Source organism: Mauremys reevesii, linkage group 17 (assembly GCF_016161935.1).
Source record: "Mauremys reevesii isolate NIE-2019 linkage group 17, ASM1616193v1, whole genome shotgun sequence".
Taxonomy (NCBI): domain Eukaryota; kingdom Metazoa; phylum Chordata; order Testudines; family Geoemydidae; genus Mauremys; species Mauremys reevesii.
In genome coordinates this window covers 24988890-25002496 of record NC_052639.1, presented here as the reverse complement: position 1 = coordinate 25002496, position 13607 = coordinate 24988890, and the positions used below count along the sequence as shown (strand labels likewise).

At 54.5% G+C, this 13607-nt stretch overlaps 3 long non-coding RNA genes across 3 annotated transcripts; all 3 read left to right on the top strand.

Moving 5' to 3' along the window:
• Positions 1–413: 413 nt before the first annotated feature.
• Positions 414–1628, top strand: LOC120385161. Its single transcript, XR_005589310.1, has 3 exons — positions 414–475; positions 984–1127; positions 1507–1628. It is a non-coding gene; the product is annotated as an uncharacterized LOC120385161 (long non-coding RNA).
• An 895-nt stretch (positions 1629–2523) lies between these two features.
• Positions 2524–4323, top strand: LOC120385162. Its single transcript, XR_005589311.1, has 3 exons — positions 2524–2569; positions 3658–3780; positions 4164–4323. It is a non-coding gene; the product is annotated as an uncharacterized LOC120385162 (long non-coding RNA).
• A 399-nt stretch (positions 4324–4722) lies between these two features.
• On the top strand, positions 4723–6955 carry LOC120385165. Its single transcript, XR_005589314.1, has 3 exons — positions 4723–4784; positions 5613–5766; positions 6857–6955. It is a non-coding gene; the product is annotated as an uncharacterized LOC120385165 (long non-coding RNA).
• The last annotated feature ends 6652 nt before the right edge of the window (positions 6956–13607 follow it).

Sequence of the window (13607 nt, the reverse complement as noted above, 5' to 3'; positions counted from 1 at the left end):
GCAGCTTTGCCATGATTGGGGCTGATCTCGTTGCCTGACACTGGTATTTTTTGTCTTTAGCACGTCGGTGGAGGCTGTGAAGACTCTTTTTTCCATGCCCGGATACTGGAAGGAATTTGCCAGCATCCAATTTCAGCAGGGTTGGGACATGATAGCCTCACGATATTACTACTCGCAGGGTGTTGGCGTGATTGCAAGGTAGGAGCCCAAAGTTTCCTCTTCAGTGGGTCTCTCTTGGGAATGGGATTTCCGTGTGAAATGTTCCTCTGTTCCAGGCTGCCATCTCAGCCCAGCAACTAGAGAGGAACTCTCTCTCCCCCTTGATAACCACAAGGGACTTTCTGCTCCATGTTCCAGAGCCATGATCGAGTTTGAGAACCCTCAGCTCCCTGCCGTCTTCAGAGAGGCCGTCACCACTGTTCAAAGGGAGAAGGAGGAGGAGCAGAGAAATATCGCCATAACTTTCTGCACTGAGGTGAGATTCATTAGTTGACAGGAGAGCAGCTCAGGCCAGTAAGCTCTGGGCACATTGTCAGCAGCTCAGCAGCCTTCCAGCCAGCTAGCTCCTCTCCGCACATGGATGGTGGTGGGGCATGGCACAGAGAGGAGGAGAGACAGGGTGAGATCGCTCCTGGCTGGATGTACTTAGGTGGGATCCTGTGACAAGAGGAGATGTTTCTCCGGTGCCCCAAGGCCATGCTTTTCTCCTCACCTTTTCCTGGGGTTCTGCTTTTCTTCTGCCCCAGGGTCTCTCCATGGCACTCAGTGGGGCCTGGAGATTCCCCTTTCCTGGGGGTTTATTTGTGACTTGTGCATTAGTCTAAGTTCTGGGAATGAGCCAACTGAAAGAGCAGCAACTGGCTCCCTACACACCGGAGACGTTGTATGGGAGTAAGTGGCCATTTGGTAAAGATGAGTGTCAGGGACAGACCCCACAGGAAGACCTCTGCTCCTCAACCCGATGTTGATTTGGCTCTTTCCAGTTTCTCCAGAGTCCTTCCATTGAGACAATACTGACAAAATCAGAGCTCCAGGCACAGCTCATGGAATGGACCCAAGATAAAAACCCCATTGTACGTCGGCTCAGTCTGCGAGGCCTTGGCAGTATTGTGCTCCAGCCAGAAAAGGTGAGGCGTGGATTGCCTGGGGACCGAGGAAGCCGATGTCTATTGAATCGCTCAGCAATGAGGCGAGATCCCCACACAAGCCTTGTTGTTTAACGCACAGCACTCGAATGTTGGAGGTGCTTTACTGAGCAAATCAAGGCACGACGTGGTCCCTGCTCCCGTGAGCTGACCCTGATTGCAGATGTGATGCAGTGGGAGGCGGGTGAGCAAAGACAAAGGTTACAGTGAGCAGCTGGCAGAGAGTGACAGGAGAATGACTTTGTGCCCCATTGGGCGGCTGTGCCAGCCGTGGTGTCTCATAGGTGGGAGTGGGATGGGCCAGCATATGCCCCAGGCTGTCATCCAGGGTAGTAATGAGCTGCCTTCTCCATTGCTGCAGGTGCACTCGTTACGGGCCCAGCTGCCAGCGATCATGGACATGTTCTGTGACACGGATAGAGGGCGTGTCATGGGAGCCATGCATCAAGCTGCAGACATCATCTACCTCCTGGATGGGGAGGGCTTGGCTCCATCTCCCAGGACATTGCAGTCAGCCTTCGCCCCTTCATTGATGACGTAAGGCTGGGAAACACAGGAGAACCCCATTCCTCCCCCCCCGCCTGTCAATGGTGCCCTTGTCTCTCTCTTCCCATCCCCTTCCCTCCCCCCCCACACCCCAGCCAAGAAACCACCCAAGGGTGCCCCAGCCACGGGTGGGAATCTCCTGCTCAGCCACCTCCTGTCAGAGCTCTTCTCCGCAAACCTCAGCATCAGCGCCATGCTCCCAGCCCCTGCTGCCGCCTGGCCTCGGGGAGAGGGGTCCTGGCACTGGGCAGATGACCAGCTGTCTGGAGAACACCGGCCCCCAAAGAGGTGGAGATTCCCAGCAGGAAAGAGGTGGGTCGGGAATCTCCCGGCTCTCAGGGGCACCAAGGAGCAAAAGAACTGCTGTGTTTTGTAGCAGCACCTCCCTGTAAGGCTCCAGCAGCTGCTCCTCCCCTTCCCCAGACCAGTCTCCAGCAGCCTTCCCTCCCTCTCCCCTAAGCTTCTAGGGGTCTAGGATTCTGTGCTCTCCAGACAGAAATTGTGTCTAGGACACCATGGGGCTGCACTGCCCTGCACAGTGTCTCAGGCCTTGTTCTACACAAGATGTCTATGGCGCTGGCCTGGTGGCCTCACTGCTCCCGCGACCCAAGTCAGTTAACACGGGGGAACCGGAGCAGCGTGCGGATTATGACTCTGTCACGTTATGCTCTGATCCTGCCTGGCTTTAACCGGGCTTCCCCACTCCCTGTGTGTCATTGCCAGGAGAGGGACAGCGTGCGCTCCGTTGCCATTTTACTGCTTGGCAACGTGGTGAGCAGCGTGAAGGACCCGGACAAACCCATCGTGCAGCAGAAGATGATCCACTGCTTGCTCCGCTCCTGCTGCACCTTGAAGACCGGGATGAGAGTGTGACACTGGTAAGTGCCACGGTCATTATTTCCTTAAGAGTAAAGAGCCAGAATCTCCTGGGGCCCCACTCCATTAATGGCCAGAGCCCCTTGCCCAAGCAGAGTCTTCTCCTCCTGCTTCACTCCATGCTGGAGCCCAGTGCCTCATCCATTCTCACAGCACACAGCACAATTGGGAAGAAAAGCCTTCTTCTGGGAAAGAGCCTGACCCTCTCCTGCAAAGACGGGCCTCAGGCCTTTGGGCTGCTGCATCCAAAGGTTCATAACAAGAGGCAGCAAAAGAAAGGGAGCACAGATCTGTAAGAGCCCCTTCAGTTCAGGAGCTGATATCTGCCCACAGCCTTCTGGAAAGTGGGTGCAGCTGCCTGACTTCTTCCCTGGAGCTCCTGAGAGAACTTCTCCAGGTCCCAGCTTCCCAGAATTCACCGGACGTTGCCCTCTGTTGTTGGGCCAACTGGGATGTGGAGGGAAGCCTGATCTGGGGGCCCTTTGGTCCGACTCTTTGGGATCCCAAAGCTGACTCACGCTCTCATGCAGTCTCTTTGCACCTAAGGACTGAGCTGTGGAGATCTCTTATGAATCTTTCCAGGGCCGTCCATAGAGGGGCACAGGGCCTGGGACAACACCCCCTACTCTGCCCTAAGCCCCAGCCCCACTCCATCCCTTCCCCCAAGTGCCACCCCACCTCTTCCCACCGCTGCTCCGCCCCCTGCCCCATCCCTATTCCTCCCCTCCCCCCAAAGCCCCACCCCCTCATTTCCCAAACGACGCTGGGCGCTGGCGAGGTGGGGCATAGCATAGTGGGACCGGGAGTACTGCTCCTGGCCCCAGCATGGCCCACGTCCTGCGTCCCCCTGAAGTGCGGGGCCCCCCAAAGCGCAGGGCCCTGGTCAACCGCTCCAAACCATCCAAAGACAGGACGGCTCTGGCTCGCTCCAGCCAATTCCCTCTCCTGAGCACACTCCTGTGTACAACAAATGACAGGAATCTCCTCCACTAGCAGGAAAAGCAGGAGAACAAGTGACGGGGAAGGCTCCATGTCCCCCAGACTGTCCCTCTCTCAGTGAGAACCCTCTTGGTCTCACCTTCTCTTGCAGAGATGCAAACTGACGCTCTTCCGCTGCGCAGTGTTTCTCAGGTGGGCTCATTTGAAGACGCTGTTCCGCAGCATGGCCTGGGATGGCTCCACACAGCTCCGGAAGTGTGCCTGGAAGTGCTTGGTAGGTGAATTCCTTGTGCCTTCAGAGTGGTGAATGGGGACTTGAGGGAGACCTTTTTAACCCCACACCCTGAGTACCCATCCGCTTCCATCGGGTGGCAGGACTCTATTCCAGGCTCTCTGCTGGTTCATTTCTGCAGGAGTTACAATCCCTTCACATTTTTGAAATTTTTCTCCTGAACTGTTAGACCTGCAAACTTTCTGAAAACAAAAGCTGAGGTTCTGGAGAACACAACAGTAACTCCAGAGAGGTGCTGCTATGGCGTATGGGCTCATACTGGCTGTTGCCATGCCCTGGCTCTATGCTTTGGCTTCCCTGGACTAGTCCCTGTGGGAAGAACATGTCATTTGTATATTGTGCGTTTCTTCCTTCTTTCTTCCTAGATGCAGAACAACAAGAGCCACATCCCCAAATTCCTGTTCCACGCCTTAGAATACCTGGAAAGCTCACAGACAACAATCAGACATTCTGCAGCCCTGTTCATTGGTAAGCAGAGCGACTTCACTTGAGCTTTTTTGACCTGCTTCCTTCAAAGCCCTTTTCTAGACTGCTGCTCTGTTCCCTCTCACAGCACCAGAATCTTAAAACTGTGTGTGTGTGTGTGTGTGTGACAGAGAGAGAGAGAGAGAGAGAGATTAACATGACTTCCAAGATGAGTGGAGCAACTTAGCTGTATCGATCGCACCAACTTCCCCTGCCCACAACTCCTCTTTGGCTGCTCCTTGGAAACCAGCATGATGTGAATTCAATCTCCTTTGGAAATCAGTCTCTCAGTGACTTCTAGGCTTCTGATGCTTTATCTAATGTGCTTTGTGAACAGATGTAAGGAATGTATTTAATTTCCCAAGGGCTGTCTTGGGAGAATGGCTGCATCTTTCGCAGTTTTAAGCAAAGGATTTGAAAAGTCATGAGATTCATTGTCTGTCTAGGAAATACTATCCACCATTACTGTGACTTGTTGTCTGAAACAGTGACTGAAGATGGCATCTCCCGCCTGTATGAAGGTAAGGAAATACCTCTGTGTGTTTGTGCCTCTGTGGGAAGTACAGGGGTGCAGCACAGGGCCTGAAAACAGTTTGAATGTGTCCCTCTCTGTCTAAGGACAGTGTTTAAGGAAGAAGGATGATCACGTGAGCTTTGATCGAGGTGCCACAATATGTGTGCAGGAGCAGGAAATTCCATCCCTAGCTCCTAGAATAGACGTAGCCTTAGAACTGTGTGGGAGACTGTCTTCATAGAGGTCAGAACATCTCTGAAGGAAGGCCTGACAGAATTGAAAAGGGCTGTTGTTATTATTAAGGGTGGTGGTGGTGATGATGACAATTACCCTCTGTAGGAAAGATTCATCACTTGCCCTCCCTGTAATGGAGAGATTTCAGGCCAGGAACCACTCATATCTTGGTTATCAGCTCATAGGAAATTCCCTGAGTGCACATTGGGAACATCTTTCCCTGTGACCTCTTAAGGAACGAAGGCCCAGGGCCACATAGGATTTCAGTAGATGTTGTTAGGAGTCTAAATTCCTATGCGGATCTGTGCGTAAATGTTGGATGATTTAACACCTCTGCTTTTCTGTTCCATCCCAAGCAGAGTTGCTCCCACCTGCCTGTGTTTTAGCGTGTGGACGTGCGTATGCTGGGGAGGAAGTTACGCACGGAATGGGGTCTCCTCTCTGTCCAGGGCTATTTTGGGAGTAGCTGAGTTGCTGTTTCTTGCCTGCAGACTCTTGGGTAGCTAATAGCATGTGGCAATGGCCATCTGAAGGGGAGGTTTCCTAGGCACCAGTCACATCAGCACCATGGGGCTTCCAACCCGTTTCCTCTTTGTTTCAGCTTTTCAGGAAGTGCCTTTGACATGTGACAGGACCACAGGGCACATCCTCAATAGACATTACAAATGGCTGCAGAAGCTTGGAAATCTCGTGTCGGGTTCCGCATTCGACTAGGGAACCGGGACCGACACAGAAGACCTCTTTGTCCTGCTATGGTACGTACAACAGCGTCTTTGGAACAGGGACTGAACAACGAGGTGGATATTGGCAGATGACAGACAATTGTGTAGGTCAGTGAGGCGTAGAGAAGACTTTGAAGAAGTTGAAAGGGATCTAATAAAGCCATGTGACGGGGCAGCACAATGGCAGATGAAAACCAGAGCTGACAAAGTCAGGGCCATACGCATGGAAAGCCCGGAGGTGAACGACTCCTACATATCGCTGGTGTCAGACACCAGAGCATGGACAGTTGGGCCCAGTGGCTGGAGCCGGGTGGTGGGGCCTAGTGGAGGTCGAGCCGAGGGTTGGAGCTGGAGTGAGGAGCAGCTAGGGGCAGGGCCAGGGTGGGATTAATGATTCGCAGCCAACAGGAGCTGTAGGGGGCGGAGCCTACAGGCAAGAGCAGCTCATAGAGTATCACTAGCAGGGTTGGAAGGGACCTCAGGAGGTCATCTAGTCCAACCCCCTCCTCAACGCAGGACCGATCCCCAACTAAATCCCCAAATGGCCGGGGGGGGGCGGAGAGGAACGGCAGCGCGTGGAGCCGCCTCGCCCCACCCCAGCCAGGCAGAGCCGGCCCGGCTGGAACGCAGCACACAGGGGCTTTAGCGGCTGTACCACGGGGCCCCCCTTAGCCCTACTCCTTTCATGAGTGCATCACTGCCCCACTTCTGCCCCAGCCCCACACACGGTTACAGGGCAGAACCCTGTAGCTGAACTCTGAAATCTCTCTCACTGTAATGAAGTTACTGCAGAGTCAGGACAACCCCACCTTTGGGCTCCATGTCTGACATCTCTCCCCACTGCACAGAGCCCTACATTCACAGAGCTTCTCGCATGTGATTCCCTCAGTCATCAGAGCCAGGCGGAGAGAGGAGAAAGTCTCCCAGACTCCCTCTATCCATTGCCAGCCCACAGGGTAGCGGAGGTTGTGGGGGGTTGGGTGCTCTCTTTACGCAATGCCAGCTCTCAGGGAAGTTACAAAGGAGCATTAGCAAAGTGTGGTGGTTTTGTGCTGTGGAAAACTACCCTGCTGGAAGGTTTTGTTCTTCTGATTTGTGTTCCTGCCCTTTCTCCCTCTTACAGACATCTAGAGGCTAACAGGAGCCAACCAGGCCCACCACTGATCACATCTCTTGGGAGACGGCAAAGCAGCTGCTGCATGGGAAGGAGGAGAGAGAAGAGGCAGAGCACGATGAGCCGGGGTGCACCAGTCACACATAACCTCACAGTCTAGGCGGCGGAAGCCAAGCCCCTCCCCAGCCCTGCCGGACATGCTACAACTGGAGCACCAGTGTGAAAGGGAGCAGCTCAGCTCGGTCTAGGCAGATGCCGAAAATGGAGGATGCACATTGTAGGCTCCAGTCCAGAAGCAGCTGATGCCCCTGACTGCAGAGCCCCAAGGTGCCGAGACCCAACCCCATCCCCGGGTGCCTGCAGACGTGCAAGGGAGCTCGGAGTCTCTGGGAGATTCCCACGCCGGGAGCCCAGAGACCCCCAGCCCATGTCCTAGAGACATCTCGTAGGAAGTAACCTGGGAGAACTAGCCATCGCCATGGTGACTGACGTCAGATGTTCTGGCTGGATCCCCACTGACTCAGTGCCGAACACATTGGCCATGGACAAGGCCCTGGGGTAGGACCCGGGGGGGGAGTAACAAGGGCCTGGGTCCCCCTACCCCGGCCACCATCCATCCTTGGGTGGCAGCCCACCTCCCCAATGTGCCACTAGACTGCACAGCCCCAAGAGGAGGGGCGGCCATCTTGTCTCTGAACTCTCAGCCAGACAGCCCTGTGCTGAAGGGCAGCGATATTGACTCTGCCCGTTGGGCCACACAGCACTGAGGGAGAGAGCAGCCATATTGTCTGGAGCCATCGGGCCACACAGGCGTGAGAGACAGGATAGCGGCACGGACACTGGTCTCTGGGCCACACAGCCCTGCCGGAGAGGGAGGGCGGCCGCACGGACTCTGGTCGTTGGGCCACACAGCCCCGACAGAGAGGGAGGGCGGCCGCACGGACTCTGGTCTCTGGCCCCACAGCCCCGACGGAGCGGGCGGCCGCACGGACTCTGGTCGTTGGGCCCCACAGCCCCGACGGAGAGGGCGGCCGCACGGACTCTGGTCGTTGGGCCACACAGCCCCGACGGAGAGGGCGGCCGCACGGACTCTGGTCGTTGGGCCACGCAGCCCCGACGGAGAGGGCGGCCACACGGACTCTGGTCGTTGGGCCCCACAGCCCCGACGGAGCGGGCGGCCGCACGGACTCTGGTCGTTGGGCCACACAGCCCCGACGGAGCGGGCAGCCACACGGACTCTGGTCGTTGGGCCACACAGACCCGACGGAGAGAGCGGCCACACGGACTCTGGTCGTTGGGTCACACGGCCCCGACGGAGAGGGCGGCCGCACGGACTCTGGTCGTTGGGTCACACGGCCCCGACGGAGAGGGCGGCCGCACGGACTCTGGTCGTTGGGTCACACGGCCCCGACGGAGAGGGCGGCCGCACGGACTCTGGTCGTTGGGTCACACGGCCCCGACGGAGAGGGCGGCCGCACGGACTCTGGTCGTTGGGCCACGCAGCCCCGACGGAGAGGGCGGCCGCACGGACTCTGGTCGTTGGGCCACACAGCCCCGACGGAGAGGGCGGCCACACGGACTCTGGTCGTTGGGTCACACGGCCCCGACGGAGAGGGCAGCCGCACGGACTCTGGTCGTTGGGCCACGCAGCCCCGACGGAGAGGGCGGCCACACGGACTCTGGTCGTTGGGCCACACAGCCCCGACGGAGAGGGCGGCCGCACGGACTCTGGTCGTTGGGCCACACAGCCCCGACGGAGAGGGCGGCTGTACGGACTCTGGTCTCTGGCCCCACAGCCCCGCCGGAGAGGGCGGCCGCACGGACTCTGTTCTCTGGGCCACACAGCCCCGACGGAGAGGGCGGCCACACGGACTCTGGTCATTGGGCCCCACAGCCCCGAGGGCGCGGGCGGCCCCACGGCCTCTGGTCGTTGGGCCACGCAGCCCCGACGGAGCGGGCGGCCATACGGACTCTGGTCATTGGGCCCCACAGCCCCGACGGAGCGGGCGGCCACACGGACTCTGGTCTCTGGGCCACACAGCCCTGAGGGGGAGGGCGGCCGCACGGACTCTGGTCGTTGGGCCACACAGCCCTGAGGGGGAGGGCAGCCATTTTGACTGTGGCCATTAGGTCAAACCACACTGAGGCTAAGGGCAGTTATTTGGTTCCAGCCAAGGGACCTCGCCCCTTCACCCCTAAGGCATCACTCGTCTGTCACCAGGAGAATGACCCCATGACATAAGACTTTCGGGGTCAAGATGCAAACGTGAGCAGAAGCAAGGAGTGGCATGTGACCCCTCTAAGAGCTCCTCCCACTCCTCCCCCAATCTGGGGGTATTTTATCGCCATCGATCTACCTCAGGAATGGATCTGAGCAACGGGGGAAAGTTCTGGGGCAGAGTGACCCATCCGGAAGTGGGTCATGTCATCCCTCCAAGGACTCACCCCAGTTGGGGTGGGCCTCATCCCCTTTGGACCAACCAGAGAGGGGATTTCACCAGATAGGTGAAAGTGCCATGGTGGGGTGACCTGCCCATAAGAGGGGCCCATCACCCCTCCATGAAATCCCCCCACCGTCCTCTGCTAATCGATCAGGGTTTCACACTCATCCCTTAGGCCATCCCAGAAGGGAAACGTACCGATCAGAATAGGTAGTGCCCGAAGGCCTAGGCCAGAAGCCGCCGATCTCCGGAGCTCCATGTTTGCGTGACTGGCAGCATCGTCCTGGAAGTCGCAACCCAACACTGCGGGGAAGAGGCCGTCTCGTTCCAAGGATGTGTTTTGCAGAAATCATGGCCTCGACCTTCGGGCTATATCTGTTCTGATTGGTACATGTTTCCCTTCTGTGATGGCCCAAGGTGGGTTGAAACCGTCGCCAATTGGTAGAGGGTGGTGTGAGGGCTTTTTAGATGGCCCATGTGATCCTGTTGCGGGCAGGTCACTCCGCCACATTACTTCCGTGTTTGGTCAAATCCCCTCTCGGGTGGTCCTACAGGGCTGACACCCACTTCAATTGGTAGAGGACAGGGGAGGAGTTCTCAGAGGATACACAACCCCTTCTGGATGGGTCACCCTGTCCCAGAACATCCCCTGATCGGTCAAATCCAGTCTCCAGGTTGTAAAATGCTAGTTGCCCTGCCAAATTTTAGTAAAAGAAGGGAAGAAAGGCATGTACCTTTGCGTTATCTATAAGGTGGCCATCTTGGACTTGGGAAAAGAATGTGGTGACCTTTTCCCATGTGCTCTATTATTTTGGGTGGGAAGCACACTCCCACGCACGGATTGAATCCGCGTAGATAGGGTCTAACATCCAGGCAGAGACGACGCAAAGAGGGATAGGGAGGGGTTTTAGTTAGGTCTACTCACCCGTTCCTATGTCCCTCATCGAAGTCCGTCCCTGATGTCCAATGTCAAGAGAGCAGCAGCCATCCACCACTGTCCTTGCAAGAGAAGAGAGAGAACATCAACATTACCTCAGGGGTGTAACTGTTTGGGAGAGTGGAGCATTTCCAGAGTTAAAGTTTTGTTAATCTGCCCCTTCTCTGTCCTATCCTAGCCCTTTTCCCCATAGGAAATAAAGTCTTGTTTGTGTGGTTACCACTGCGTGTCCTTTTTTTCTTGTGCTAAGGGAAGCTCCGATAGATGGGCTTTACAAAGGGGACTATGTGGGAAGAATTTACTGTAAGATTCCCCATGTCTTCTGAATGGGGTTTGGGTCCTGCCCTCTTTAAAGGAAGGAAAAATCCTTACAGGTGATCCCACGGGGGTGAAACCCACTGTGATTACTTAGTCATCTGTCCTATTCACCACGATGTGTGTGACCCTGTGTATCACAGGGAAGTAGCCCATGGGGCATTATAAATCCTCTGATTTCAAATGGACACTCGTGGATGAAGAAGGACAACTTTCAAATCCAGTGTGCACCGAGATTGTATGGACACTGAACGTATTGAGTACAACGCTCTTATCTTTCATCTGTTCATTAAACAAGGCCAAAGGAGCAGGGTTGGGAGGCTGGGCATTGACTTCCCCAGGATCATTCCTCTCCTAGTGATTCCCATTACAAATCTCCAGTCAAGGATGGGTAAGAATGGTGTCCCTAGCCTCTGTTCGTCAGAGGATGGAGATGGATGGCAGGAGAGAGATCACTTGATCATTGCCTGTTAGGTTCACTCCCTCAGGGGCACCTGGCATTGGCCACTGTCGGTAGACAGATACTGGGCTAGATGGACCTTTGGTCTGACCTGCACGGCCTTTCTTATGTTCTTATGTATGGACAAACCCTAATGTCCTCAGTGATTCTAAGGGACAAGATGCCAGGTTTGGAATAAAATACTGCCTCCTTAAGATCATGTTTTCCATGAATTCAACTGTCACCAGATGGATCAGACTGAACAGTTTCAAACCTCGAGGAGGCTCTTACCTTCTAAACAGGGTCGGCTGTTTTCAAGTAAAATCACTAAAAGGGAAGGAGAAAACTCGAAAGAGGTTCCTCCTGGCGCTCAGGTAAGTGAACCCCAATATTCCCCCAGTCCTCAAAGAGAGACCTGGAGAAGGAGACTTGCTGAAGCAAAGCCACAGGGTCTCTGAGGTTTCCCTGGCCCCTCGCCCCTGTCCTGCCTGGCTGATGTCAGCATCTCTCTGTGAGGTCACCACCTCCCCACCGCCTTTGACCAATAGTCTGAGGTCCTGCAAAAGGCCTTTGTGATGTCACTGCCACACCCTCCCTTGCTGGGCTAATGTCCTGCCCCTGGCCAGGCACTTTGAAGGTTTGAGCTACTCCCTGTGGATCACCCCACTCAAGGAGCATTCGTTCTAGGAAGCAAGCCGGATAGACAGGAAAACATCAGACGCTGCTCCCAATGCTACACTCAGTTCTAAAGAAACTAGTCGACTTTATTGCCACAAGAGACCATTAGAGCATCTAATCTGACCCCTGCATATCACAGGCCTCCTGTATGACACACTAGCTACTTTTGGGGTAAACACATTCCAGAAAGGCATCCAGTCATCATGAAATGACGTCACGAGATGGAGAATGCACCACTTTCCTTGGTAGCTTGTTCCTGTGGTGAATCATCCTCGCTGTTGAATATTTGTGCCTTAATTGTAATATGAATTTGTCTCTTTTCACCTTCCAGCCATTGGCTTTTTTTATGCCTTTCTCTGCTACATTAAAGAGCCCTTTAATAGCCAATCTTTTCTCTCCAGTAAGGCACTTCAACATTTCAATGAAGTCACCTTTCAATCTTCTTTTGAGAAGCTAAACAGGTTGAGCTCTTTCAATAGCTCACTAGAAGGCATTTTTCTCCAGCCCTCAGAACATTTGGTGGCTCTTTGCTGTCTCAGCTCCAATTTCACACCATCTTTTTCAAATGAGGACACCAAAACTGGAGGCAGTATTCCAGTATCAGTCTCGCTGATACCATGTCACCTCCTGTGACGTTCTTGACATAATCTGTAACTGTATAGATCACCGTTGCCACCACTGTTCTATATTTGCAGCCAATATTGTATAAAGGTGGTCACATAAAGGGTCTATGGAGAGGTTATGATTGGCTGATTATAATTATGCTATCTCTAGATATGTATCATTTTTGTAGTTGACATTATGAATATTGGCTCTATGCTGCCTGTATTTCAAACTTGTGCTATGCTTCTGGGGAACACCCCAGCCAGACAAATTGGTGTCAGCTCTGCCTAGCCTGCTTGATGGCCCATTAAGGACCATCAGCTACACAATTGACCCATTTAGCGAAGGCAGATATGCCTTGTGGCTCAGCAAGGTGTGCAGGGACCTGCCTATGGACAGAAATCTAAGGTTTTTCTATGTCGTGTGCTGGATAGAGTGTCCTTGGGACAAAGAAAGCAAAGACCACATGGCAAGAGACTATAAAAGACTGACGCCTCATCTCCATCTTGTCTTCAGTCCTGCTTCCTACCTCTGGAGGACTTGGCTACAAACTGAAGCTCTGTACAAAGGACTGAATGGCCCATCCCAGTTGTGGATGTACTCCAGAGACTTGATTTGAACCTGCAGTTTATTCCATCACTGCTACAAGCCTGAACCAAGAACTTTGCCAAAGTACAAGTTTTGCCCAGGGCACCATTTCCCCTGACGCTGGTCCTTGGTAACATTTCTTGATGGGGGAGGCAGGGGGAGGGGCGAGAGATGAGGCGTTTTCTCTCTGTTTCTTTCCTCTCCGTTTTCTGCTCCTTCCTTCAATTCCAGAAACCTCCCTTGTGTTTCAGACTGTGCAGTGACACCCTCCCCACCCCAGGACTATGGAGCCTTTGGAGCAGAAAGATCTTAGGAGCTAAGCATGAATCCAGGGGTGAGTAGCTGGCAGGAAGGAGTCCTAGCAACTCTTCTGGGAGTGCAGGGGAGGAATGACTCCCCCTTCTCTACATTCTCCCCATGGGGCTCTGGGGAGCAGGGAGGGTTGTGTGATATATTCCATCCAACATTCCCCTTTGATCCAAGCCGAGAGACATCTCAGCTCTGCACGATCCCCTTGGCAGCACCAAACAAGGGATGTTTTCCACTGCCCAGGAGACTCAGCCAGGGACTGATGTGCTGGAGATATGTTGGGAAAAGGGACTGTCTGAATTACCAAGGCAGGAAGCAAACAATGTACAGCAACATCATTAACCACAAACACACTCTAAGCATGCTCCAGCCAGAAGGGAAATGGGCAGGAATTCTTGCTGTTCAGCCATGGCCACACATACAGAGCTGCACAGCAGTGAGGGTGCTGGG